Genomic DNA, 10509 nt, shown 5'->3' with positions numbered 1-10509 from the left:
GGAAATGCAAATTAAAGCCACAAAGAGATACCACCTCGCACCAGTCAGAATGGCTATTACTAAAAAGTCAAAACAACAGATGCTGCAGAATCTGCAGAGAAAAGAAAACACTTATACACTGTTGGTGGGAATATAAATTAGTTTAGCCACTGTGGAAAGCAGTTTGTAGATTTCTCAAAGAATTTAAAACAGAGATGCCATTCAACCCAGCAGTCCCATTACTGGATATTTATCCAAAAGAAAATAAATCATTTTACCAAAAAACACATGCACGCATGTTCATCATAGCACTATTCACCATGACGAAGACATGGAATCAACCTAGGTGCCTATCAACAGTGGTCAACAGTGGGTTGTATAAGAAAAATGTGTATATATATATACACACACACACACAAACACACACTATGGAATAGTATGCAGCCATGAAAATAATGTCTTCTGAAGCAACATGGATGCAGCTGGAGGCTATTATCCTAAGTAAAGTAATGCAGAAACAAAAAACCAAATATTGCATGTTCTCAGTTATAAGAGTTAATCACTGGGTCCTCATGGACGTAAAGATGGCAACACAAGAAACTAGGGATTACTAGAGTTGGGAGAGAAGGAGGCAGACAAGGTTGACAAGTTAGCTATTGGGTACTATGTTGAGTACTCGTGTGATGGGGTCAATTATACCCAAACTCCAGCATCACACAATATATCTAGTAACAAAACTGCACATGTTCCCCCGGATCTTAAACAAAAGTTGCAATTACTGAACAGAAATGGTTAAAAGTAAAATACCTAATACTAAGTGAGGATGTAGAACAACTGGAAACTTCATACATTATTGGTAAGAGTATAAAATGTTACAACTCCCTTTGGCAAAAGTTCTGGTAGTTTCTTATAAAACTAAACATATACCTCGCTATAATTCATCAATTCTACTCCTAGGTTTTCACCTAAGAGAGATAAAAGACCTATCCACAAAAAGATTTGCATGAAAACATTTATAACAACTTTATCATAATAAAGAAAACCTGGATATAAGATACATATCCATCAATAATTGAATAGGTAAACAAATTGCAATATATTCATACAAGGGAGTACTACTCAGCAAAAAAATAAAAATAAGAAGAAGCAAACAAACCAAAACCTCCAAAACATACTATTTACATATGCAGCAAAATGAGTGAATCTCAAAAATACTATGTTGCAACAAAAAAGTCAGACACGAAAGAGTATATACAGTTCATACTGCAATAAGACATTATCTCATGGCTATTACCAAAAGACAAAAGATAAGCTTTGGTAAGAATATGAAGAAAAGGGAGCTCTTGCATACTGTTGTTGGGAAATTGGTACAGCCATTATGCAAAACAGTATGCAGATTTCTCAAAAAATTAAAAATAGAACTACCACATGATTTTGCAATCTTACTTCTGGGTATAGATCCAAAGAAAATGAATGCATGAAAATGAATGAATGAATGAGAGATGTCTGCACTCCCATGTTCATTGCAGCATTATTTACAATAGTCAAAAGATGTAATCAACCTAATTGTCTGCTGATGGGTGAATGGATAAAGAAAATGTGGTATACATAATGGAGTATTATTCCATCTTTAAAAACAAAGAAAAGAAGAAAATTCTGCCATTAGGAATAACATGGATGAACCTGGAAGAGATTCTTAGAGGGTAAGGAGGGTGCAGAAAGAGAGCAGCCCAGCCTGATGCCGTGGCTCAGGACTGTGATCCCAGCACTTTGGGAGGCCGAGGCAGGTGGATTACTTGAGGTCAGGAGTTCAAGACCAGCCTGGACAACATAGTAAAATCCCGTCTCTACTAAATATACAAAAATTAGCAGGACGTGGTGACTCATGCCTGTAGTCCCAGCTACTTGGGAGGCTGTGACAGGAGAATCACTTGAACCTGGGAGGCAGAGGTTGTAGTGAGCCAAGATTGTGGCACAGCACTCCAGCCTGGGTGCTAGGGTGAGACTCCATCTCAGAAAAGAAAGAAAGGAAGGAAGGAAGGAAGGGAGGGAGGGAGGGAGGGAGGGAGGAGGGAGGGAGGGAGAAAGGGAGGGAAGAAGGAAGGAGGAAAGGTAGGTGAGCAGCCCAAGTGGAAAAAAAACATAAATGAAAGCGAAAGTTGAATGTTCACTTGGCACTGATCGTTCACACTTCTATGTCTTCTCTTTATGATGAGATTCAAACTCTTCAAGGGTGGTGATGTGTCTCATAAACGTTTGCATTTCCCAAAGCTCCCGGCGCTGTCTGATATACAGATAGACAGATAGAAATGAGAGTGAGCTGTGATTTAGAATATTTCCCACTGGATTTTACATGTCATGCCTGGAATGACTGACTGTAAATTTCATGCGAATGAAGACTTCTATGTTTCCCAGAGCCTACCGCAGTGCCTGGCACATAGAATAATAAATATTCATTGATTAACTGAAGTGTACACTAGAGAGAAAAATAAATGCTCTCTTCTCAAGGCCCTATTGTCTCCCCCACCACCAACTCCTAGCAGTGGAAACGTTTAAATATGCTTTTTGTTGTTTTACAGCCGTTTGCATTTAAATTGGGCGTGTCATTGTCACATTTCATTAGCTATTCCTCATACCAGCCCTGTGAGGTTGGCACTGTTATCTGCATTTTACAGGCAAGGGCACTGAGAGGTGAAACAACTTGCCTGGGATCAGATGTCAAAGTGAGCTGCTGGAAGAAGTGGATTTCAGTGTATACATTTGCCTTCCTGCCTGCTTGGCCTGTCCACAGAGGTCTGTGACTTTGAACATGATAACAAAATGTAGATTTTAGACTTTGAAAATCATTTGAATGACACTAATTCCAGAAAAGACAATTGAGGTCAGATTTTAGTTTTTTGACTTGATTGATTTTATGAGGAGATTTTGTAGGTACTTTAACTGGGCTTCCTAGACCCATGGTCTTTGAAATGTTCACCCTGTCCAGAGATGCAGCACCATTCTTTCCTGCTCAGCTGCACTGCCTCTCAGAAGTCCCTCCGTCTTCAGCAACCTTCCAGGAGAGCCCACCCATATAATGGAACCTGTAAACAATATTTAAATAGGAGTAAAATCATTGTATGAAGCTGGAAGGGATTCAGGGCTTATCTACTTAAGAAAAATTTGACATGGCCCATGAGCTTCCTAAAATTCTATGTATAAACAATTATGAGTGCAGAGACATATGGCTTTTTTTTTTTTTTTTCTGAGAAGTTTAAGCTTTTGGACCATTCTTTTAAAAACTGGTTATGTCCCTAACAGACTGGGAAATTGAAGCTCAGCGAGTTTAAGAAACTTGCCTTAATCATCACACAATAAGGCAAGAACAGTGCTCAGTCCAGAACCTCAGCTCTCCCTTGTGACAGCAGAACTCTGACCATTATCTTGATTCCTGGAACATGCATTTAGCTTGAAGAATTACACCCATGGGCTCTTTAAGCCATTTACTTTATTCTAAAGAATAGATTTCTCACGCCTGTAATCCCAGCACTTTGGGAGGCCGAGGCGGGTGGATCACGAGGTCAGGAGATCGAGACCATCCTGGCGAACACAGTGAAACCCGTCTCTACTGAAAATACAAAAAAATTAGCCAAACGAGGTGGTGGGTGCTTGTAGTCCCAGCTGCTAGGGAGGCTGAGGCAGGAGAATGGCGTGAACCCGGGAGGCGGCAGAGCTTGCAGTGAGCGGAGATGGCGCCACTGCACTCCAGCCTGGGCGACAGAGCGAGACTCCATCTCAAAAAACAAACAAAACAAAACAAAAAATGAATAGGTTTCCCCAAAATGGTATCCTCTATCAAGATCAAACCACTGGCACTCCCCTGGAGGACAATTGGCTGAGGTAGCTCTTTTTATTAAGGGAAAGGTTACCCACTGTTATAAACCTCATTATTAAGGGAAAGGTTACCCTTTCCCTCAATAGCAGAAGGGAGCAACAGCAGTTTCCAGAATTCCCATTTCTGATAACTCTGCCCAGTGTGATTAACAATTCTGTTATTGCATCACCCACTAACTCCCTATGTGATACCAGATGATTCAGTGAAGACAAGCGATTTTCGACCTTGGCAGCACTTTAGATTCACCCAGAAGAGCTTTTAAAGATCCCCATGCCCATGACCAGACCACACCCTGGACCAATTAAATCCAAATCCGTGGAGGAAGGACTCAGGGAAGAGGGTTTTCTTTGTTATTGTTTTTGTTTTAAAGATCTTCAAGTGACTCCAGTGTGCAAAGTTGAGAACCACTAATAGAAAGAAGTAAGAGAGGAAAAGAAATCATATTTCTAAGGCACCTATTACATACCAGGTGCTTGACATGTGTTAGTTCATTCACTCCTCACTGACCCAGAGAGGCTGTATAACTTCTCCAAAATCACACAGCTGGAAAGTGGCAAGGTCCAGTTTTAAGTTCAGGTTATTATACTTCCTAAGGCATGCTTTTATCACAGGAACAGATGGTTTCTTGAAGGCTATTTGTAAAGCATAGGTTTAGTGAGGATTCAATGAGGTGCCACCCGTTAAGCACTTGCCACACAGTCAGTGGGCCTGAAGACTCTTTCTGTCTCCATCTCAGCCTATGCATTTTTCTTGAATGATCCTCTTGACTCATGCTATGACATGACACCAAGACACCAAGGTCAGGGAGCTTCATGTTAACCCCAGCAGCTATGCAGTTATAACACCCTTTATACACAAATCATGTTATATTCGAATTTCTTTCTTTCTTTTTTTTTTTTTTTTTTTGAGATGGAGTCTTGCTCTGTCGCCCAGACTGGAATGCAATGGCATGATCTCCGCTCACCACAAGCTCTGCCTGCTGGGTTCACGCCATTCTCCTGCCTCAGCCTCCCTAGTACCTGGGACTACAGGTGCCCACCACCATGCCCGGCTAATTTTTTGTATTTTTAGTAGAGACAGGGTTTCACTGTGTTAGCAAGGATAGTCTCAATCTCCTGACCTCATGGTATGCCCGCCTCGACCTCCCAAAGTGCTGGGATTACAGGTGTGAGCCACTGCACCCAGCCTATATTGGAATTTCATTGTATGGGGATGTTAAATTTTAGGGAACATAAACTGATGGAACGTGTAACTGAAAATATGTCCTACCTGTTACATGCATTTTACAGAAGCTCTTTATATACATTAATGCCCTGTAGTCATTTCTTCCCTCTCTCGTGATTATGGGATACACGGAATTCTTCATTTAACTGATGGGAAAGTTAACAATGGTAGCATGACCCTGTTATGCAGTTGAAACCTGGTGTAAGGTTTCATTCATCCGTCCATCCATCCATTTATCCATGCATCCATGACCTTCACAGGATAAGGTCAAGGTACTGTGCCCTACCACTTGTAAAGATTTGCTGTCTCTTCCAGTCTATACATGAGAGTCATAAACCATTAAATTTTTTTTTATCAATTAGTGGCACTCAGTAATGGATGGAGCAGGGTCCTCTTCAGGGTGAGACCTGTTTTGGCATCTGAGGAGTGGAGGCAATGACTTTGTCCACCATGTCTCTCTGTGCTAGCTAGTGCTGAAGGAATCACAGGCCAGGCATTGTCCTAGATTGCTTTGTGGCAGGTGAGTCAGTAAATGTTCAAACCAGGCAGTCTGGATCCAGAGTATGGTTTCTATGTACAGCATTAATCCTTGGGAACCACAAGAGAGCTGGGGGACTGTCACAGAGGGAGAACCTCAGAGGAGAAGGGCATAAGGCATGTGGCTGAGCATGTTCATGCCCCTTTCTTTCCTTTGTCCCCCGTTCCTCCAAATCACTGTTCACCAACCTCTTTCTGAGAAAGAAGGAACCACGAAGAGTCAGAGATAGTCTTTTCTGAAGAGAGGAGAGGAGAAGGACCAACAATTTATCTCCTCTTCACACTTCATTCGTTTCTTCAGCCTGCATTGAGTGCTGGCTATGTAAGTGACCTGGGTTTTCAACTCTTTGCACACGTTAACGTAGAAAAGTGCAGTCACTTGTCCAAGGTTCACTGCTATGAGGGGTGACCCTGGAGGGGACCCGGGCAGTCTGATCCTACAGTTGTGCTCTGAGCATAGGCTAATGCAGGCACCAAAACTTATCAAACTGATGACATGCTGTGCCAGGCTTCTGACTTCTGGTAGTTTCTACTCATTTAAAGGAATTTTTAGTAGAGCTTTTTGGTAGAATATAATAATTCAAGTAAACTGAAATTAAATTTTCATCAGAGAAAGATCAGTGGCCTTATGTATTAGTCCATTCTCACATTGCTATAAAGAAATACCTGAGACTGCATAATTTATAAAGAAAAGAAGTTTAATTGGCTGATGATTGCACAGGCTGTACAGGAGACATGGCAGCATCTGCTTCTGGGGAGGCCTCAGGGAGCTTTTCCTCATGGCAGAAGGCAAAGGAGGAGCAGGAGTCTTACACAGCAGGTGCAGGACAGTGTGGGGGAGGTGCCACCCATTAAACAATCAGATGTCATGTAAACTCACTTATTGTGCCATACCAAGGGGGGATGGTGCTAAACCATTCATGAGAGCCCACCTCCATGATCCAATCACCTCCCACCAGGCCCCACCTGCAACATTGGGGATTACAATTGAACATGAGATTTGGGTGGGGACACAGATCCAAATCACGTCATTCTACCTCTGGCCCCTCCCTAATCTCATGTCTCCCTCAAATTGCAAATTACAATCATGCCTTCCCAGCAATCCCCCAAATTCTTAACTCATTCCACCATTAACTCAAAAGGTCGAAGTCCAAAGTCTCATTTGAGACAAGGCTAGTTCTTTCAACCTATGAGTCTGTAAAATCAAAAACAAGTTAGTTACTTCCGGCTGGGTGTGGTGGCTTATGCCTGTAATCCCAGCACTTTGGAAGGCTGAGGTGGGTGGATCATGAGGTCAAGAGATTGAAACCATCCTGGTCAACCAACATGGTGAAACCCCGTCTCTACTAAAAGTACAAAAATTAGCTAGGCATGATGGTGCATGCCTGTAATCCCAGCTACTCAGGAGGCTGAGGCAGGAGAACCACTTGAACCTGGGAGACAGAGGCTGCAGTGGGCCGAGATAGCACCACTGCTCTCCAGCCCAGGTGACAGAGTGAGACTCCATCTCAAAAAAAAAAAAAACAAATTAGTTACTTCCAAGGTATAACAGAGGTACAGGCATTGGCTAAATACTGCTATTCCAAAAGAGAGAAATTGGCCAAAAGAAAGGGGATACAGGCCCCATACAAATCCAAAACGTAGTAGTGCGGTCATTAAACCTTAAAGCTCTAAAATAATCTTATTTGACTCCATGTCTTACCTTTAGGGCACATTGTTGCAAGGGGTGGGTTCCCAAGGCCATGGGCAGCTCTGTCCCTGTGGCTTTGCAGGGTTCAGACCCTGAGGCTGCTCTCGTGGGCTGGTGTTGGATGCTTACAGCATTTCCAGGCTCAGGGTGCAAGCTGTTGGTGAATCTACCATTCTAGGGTCTGGAGGAGAGTGGCCCTCTTCTCACAGCTCCACTAGGCAGTGCACTAATGGGGACTCTGTGCAGGGGCTCCAACCCCACATTTCCCCTCTGCTCTGCCCTAGTAGAGGTTCTCCATGAGGGCTTTGCCCCTGCAGCTTCTGCCTGGATACCCAGGCTTTTCCATACATCCTCTGAGATCTAGGTGGAGGCTCCCAAGCCTCAACTCTTGCACTCTGTGTGCCCTGGGGCTTAATACCACATAGAAACCCTCTGAAGCAGTGGTCTGAGCTGCACCTGGGCCCCTTTGAGCCATGGCTGGAGCTGGAGCATTTGGAATGCAAGGGGCAGTGTCCTAAGGCTGCACAGGCAGTGGGGCTCTGGGTCTAGCACTTGAAACCATTCTGTCCTCCTAGGCCTCTGGGCCTGTGTTGGGAGGGGCTACCAAGAAAGTCCCTGAAATGCCTTCAAGGCCTTTTCTTCATTGTCTTGGCCATTATCATTTGGCTCCCTTTTTACTTATGCGAATTTCAGCAGCTTGCTTGAATTCCTCCCCTAAAAATGGGCCCTTCTTTTCTACCACATGACCAGGCTGCAAATTTTCCATACTTTTAAGCTCTGCTTCCCTTTGAAATATAAATTCCAATTTCAGGTCATTTCTTTGCTCACACATGTGAGTACATGTGTTTAGAAGCAGGCAGGTCACATCTTGAATGGTTTGCTGCTGAGAAATTTATTCCAGTAGATACACTAAATCTCCTCTCTCAAGTTCAAAGTTCCACAAATCGCTAGGGCAGGAGCACAATTCAACCTAGCTTTTCCCTAAGGAATAACAAAAGTGACCTTTTTTCCATTTCCCGATAAGTTTCTCATCTCCATCTGAGACCACCTCAGCCTGGACATCTCTGTCCATATCACTATCAGAATTTTGGTCATGATAACTCAACAAGTCTTTAGAAAAGTTCCAACCTTCCTTAATCTTTCTGTCTTCTTCTGAGCCCTCCACACTCTTCCAACCCCTGCTAATTACTTAGTTCCAAAGTCACTTCCACTTTTTCAGGTTTCTTTTTAGCAATGCCCCACTCCTTGGTACCAATTTTCTGTATTAGTTTGTTCTTGCGTTGCTATAGAAAAATATGTGAGACTAGGTAATTTGCAAAGAAAATTGGTTCATGGTTCCACAGGCTGTACAGGAAGCTGGCAGCAACTGCTTCTGGGGAGGTCTCAGGGAGCTTTTACTCATGGCAGAAGGCAAAGCAACAGCATGCGTCTTACATGGCAAAAGCAGCATCAAGAGGGATCATCACTTGTAAACAACCAGATCTCATGAAAACTCACTCATTGTACAGTATCAAAGAGGGATAGCACTAAACCATTCATGAGAACCCCACCCCCATGATCCAGTCACCTCTCACCAGGTCCCACATCCAACAGTGGGGATTAAAATTGAACATGATATTTGGATGTGGACACAGATCCAAACCATATCACTTTAAAACAGAAAGCCTCCTTCTGGAGAAGCCTCATTATGCACCTTTTTTGTTTCTGTCAATCCTGCTCTGGGTCCTTGTCTGAGCTTTGCACTCATATGTTTGTTCCTTGTGTTAATGAGGGTGCCACTAGCTGCTATTGCAAAGCTCTAATATATAGCTTGCTTAACAACATCAGCTTTTATTTCACATTTCACATTGCCTTGAACCTGGGAGGTGGAGGTTGCGGTGAGCCGAGATCATGCTATGGCACTCCAGCTTGGGTGACAGAGTGAGACTTCGTGAAAAAAAAAAAAAAAGAAAGGCATTACATTGATAATTTTAAAAGTTAGAGTTATTAAAATGTTAAAAAAAAAAAAGGTTTTTGCTTTGACTACTTTAATGCTCTCCTTTCTCCAGCCACCCTTCCACCCACTTAGGCTGCAACAGTCAGCAATTTCACATTCACTGAGCCAAGGGAGTGAGGAAGAATGAAGAAACCTGAGAGGAGGCTGCGCCCTCTTAGGTGGTAGGAGTGGAGAGAGGGCAGTGTGCCAAAGGACTGGAAATCAGCTTGCTTGTTCAGTCAACCTCATCTAGATCTCTCTGGTCTGAGGTTCTGGCTGTGAAAGCTTATCAGCAGAGGCTCTTGCAACTTCAGTACTTCTGGCCCTGCTGCTACTTTTTAGTCTGTGCAGAACTGGCCCTGGTATTTCATTTGGCTGCTTTGGTCTCAGCAGGCCTTCCCAAATAAATGACATACCCATGAGACCTACTGAGGGAATGGACTAGATTGTCTGGGTGCAGTTCCTGGCTGTGCAGGTACCTGCTATGGTCCTTGGACCAGTTACTGAATGTCTCTGTGTTTCTGCTTCCTCAAATGTAAGATGGGAATAATAAATAATAGTATATATTTCATAGGGTTGTTATAAAAGATTAGATGAGTCGGTATTTGCCAAGTGCTTAGAATATGCCCATCACACAGTAAGCATTATACAAGTATTTGTTTAAAAAATAAATATGAGAAAGGCAGAAACAGCCATAAGCTGTCTGGGCCCCATTTGTTTGAGGTTACAACTTACTTGGCATAAAGCTGAGGCATCTAAACCTACAAAGAGGGTGGAATTTTCTTTTGTTCCATGCTGGCTGAACCACGTGGTCCCAGCAGTAGGAAGGAAAGCTTAGGAAGCTAAGAGCCATGAAACAGCTGCTGAGTGGCAGGACTTCCTAATGGCTTTCTGTGTAGCAGATCAGTTAAGTCTAACGAGGCAGGTGCTATCACTGCCCTCATTTTACAGATGGGGAAACTGAGGCTCAGAGAGGTGGAGTAACTTGGCCGCAGTCACACACTATGAGTGGTGAAGCTGAGATTGAACCCCAGCAATGTGTGACTTTCAAGTGTGCATATTCCATTTTAAGAATGATGTTTACACAGGGAGACTTCACTTTACATGGTTCAAAAAGGTTAAAGTATACATCAATCTCTAGTTTAAAGATAGTGAGGGCACTTTTATTTAACACGCCCTAGTAGCAATTTTTCCTGTAAAATGTTTAATTTCTCTCTGTTTAATTTAGTT

Source organism: Trachypithecus francoisi, unplaced genomic scaffold, assembly GCF_009764315.1.
Source record: "Trachypithecus francoisi isolate TF-2019V2 unplaced genomic scaffold, Tfra_2.0 Lachesis_group1, whole genome shotgun sequence".
Lineage (NCBI taxonomy): Eukaryota > Metazoa > Chordata > Mammalia > Primates > Cercopithecidae > Trachypithecus > Trachypithecus francoisi.
Note: the sequence above shows the minus strand (reverse complement) of the source record.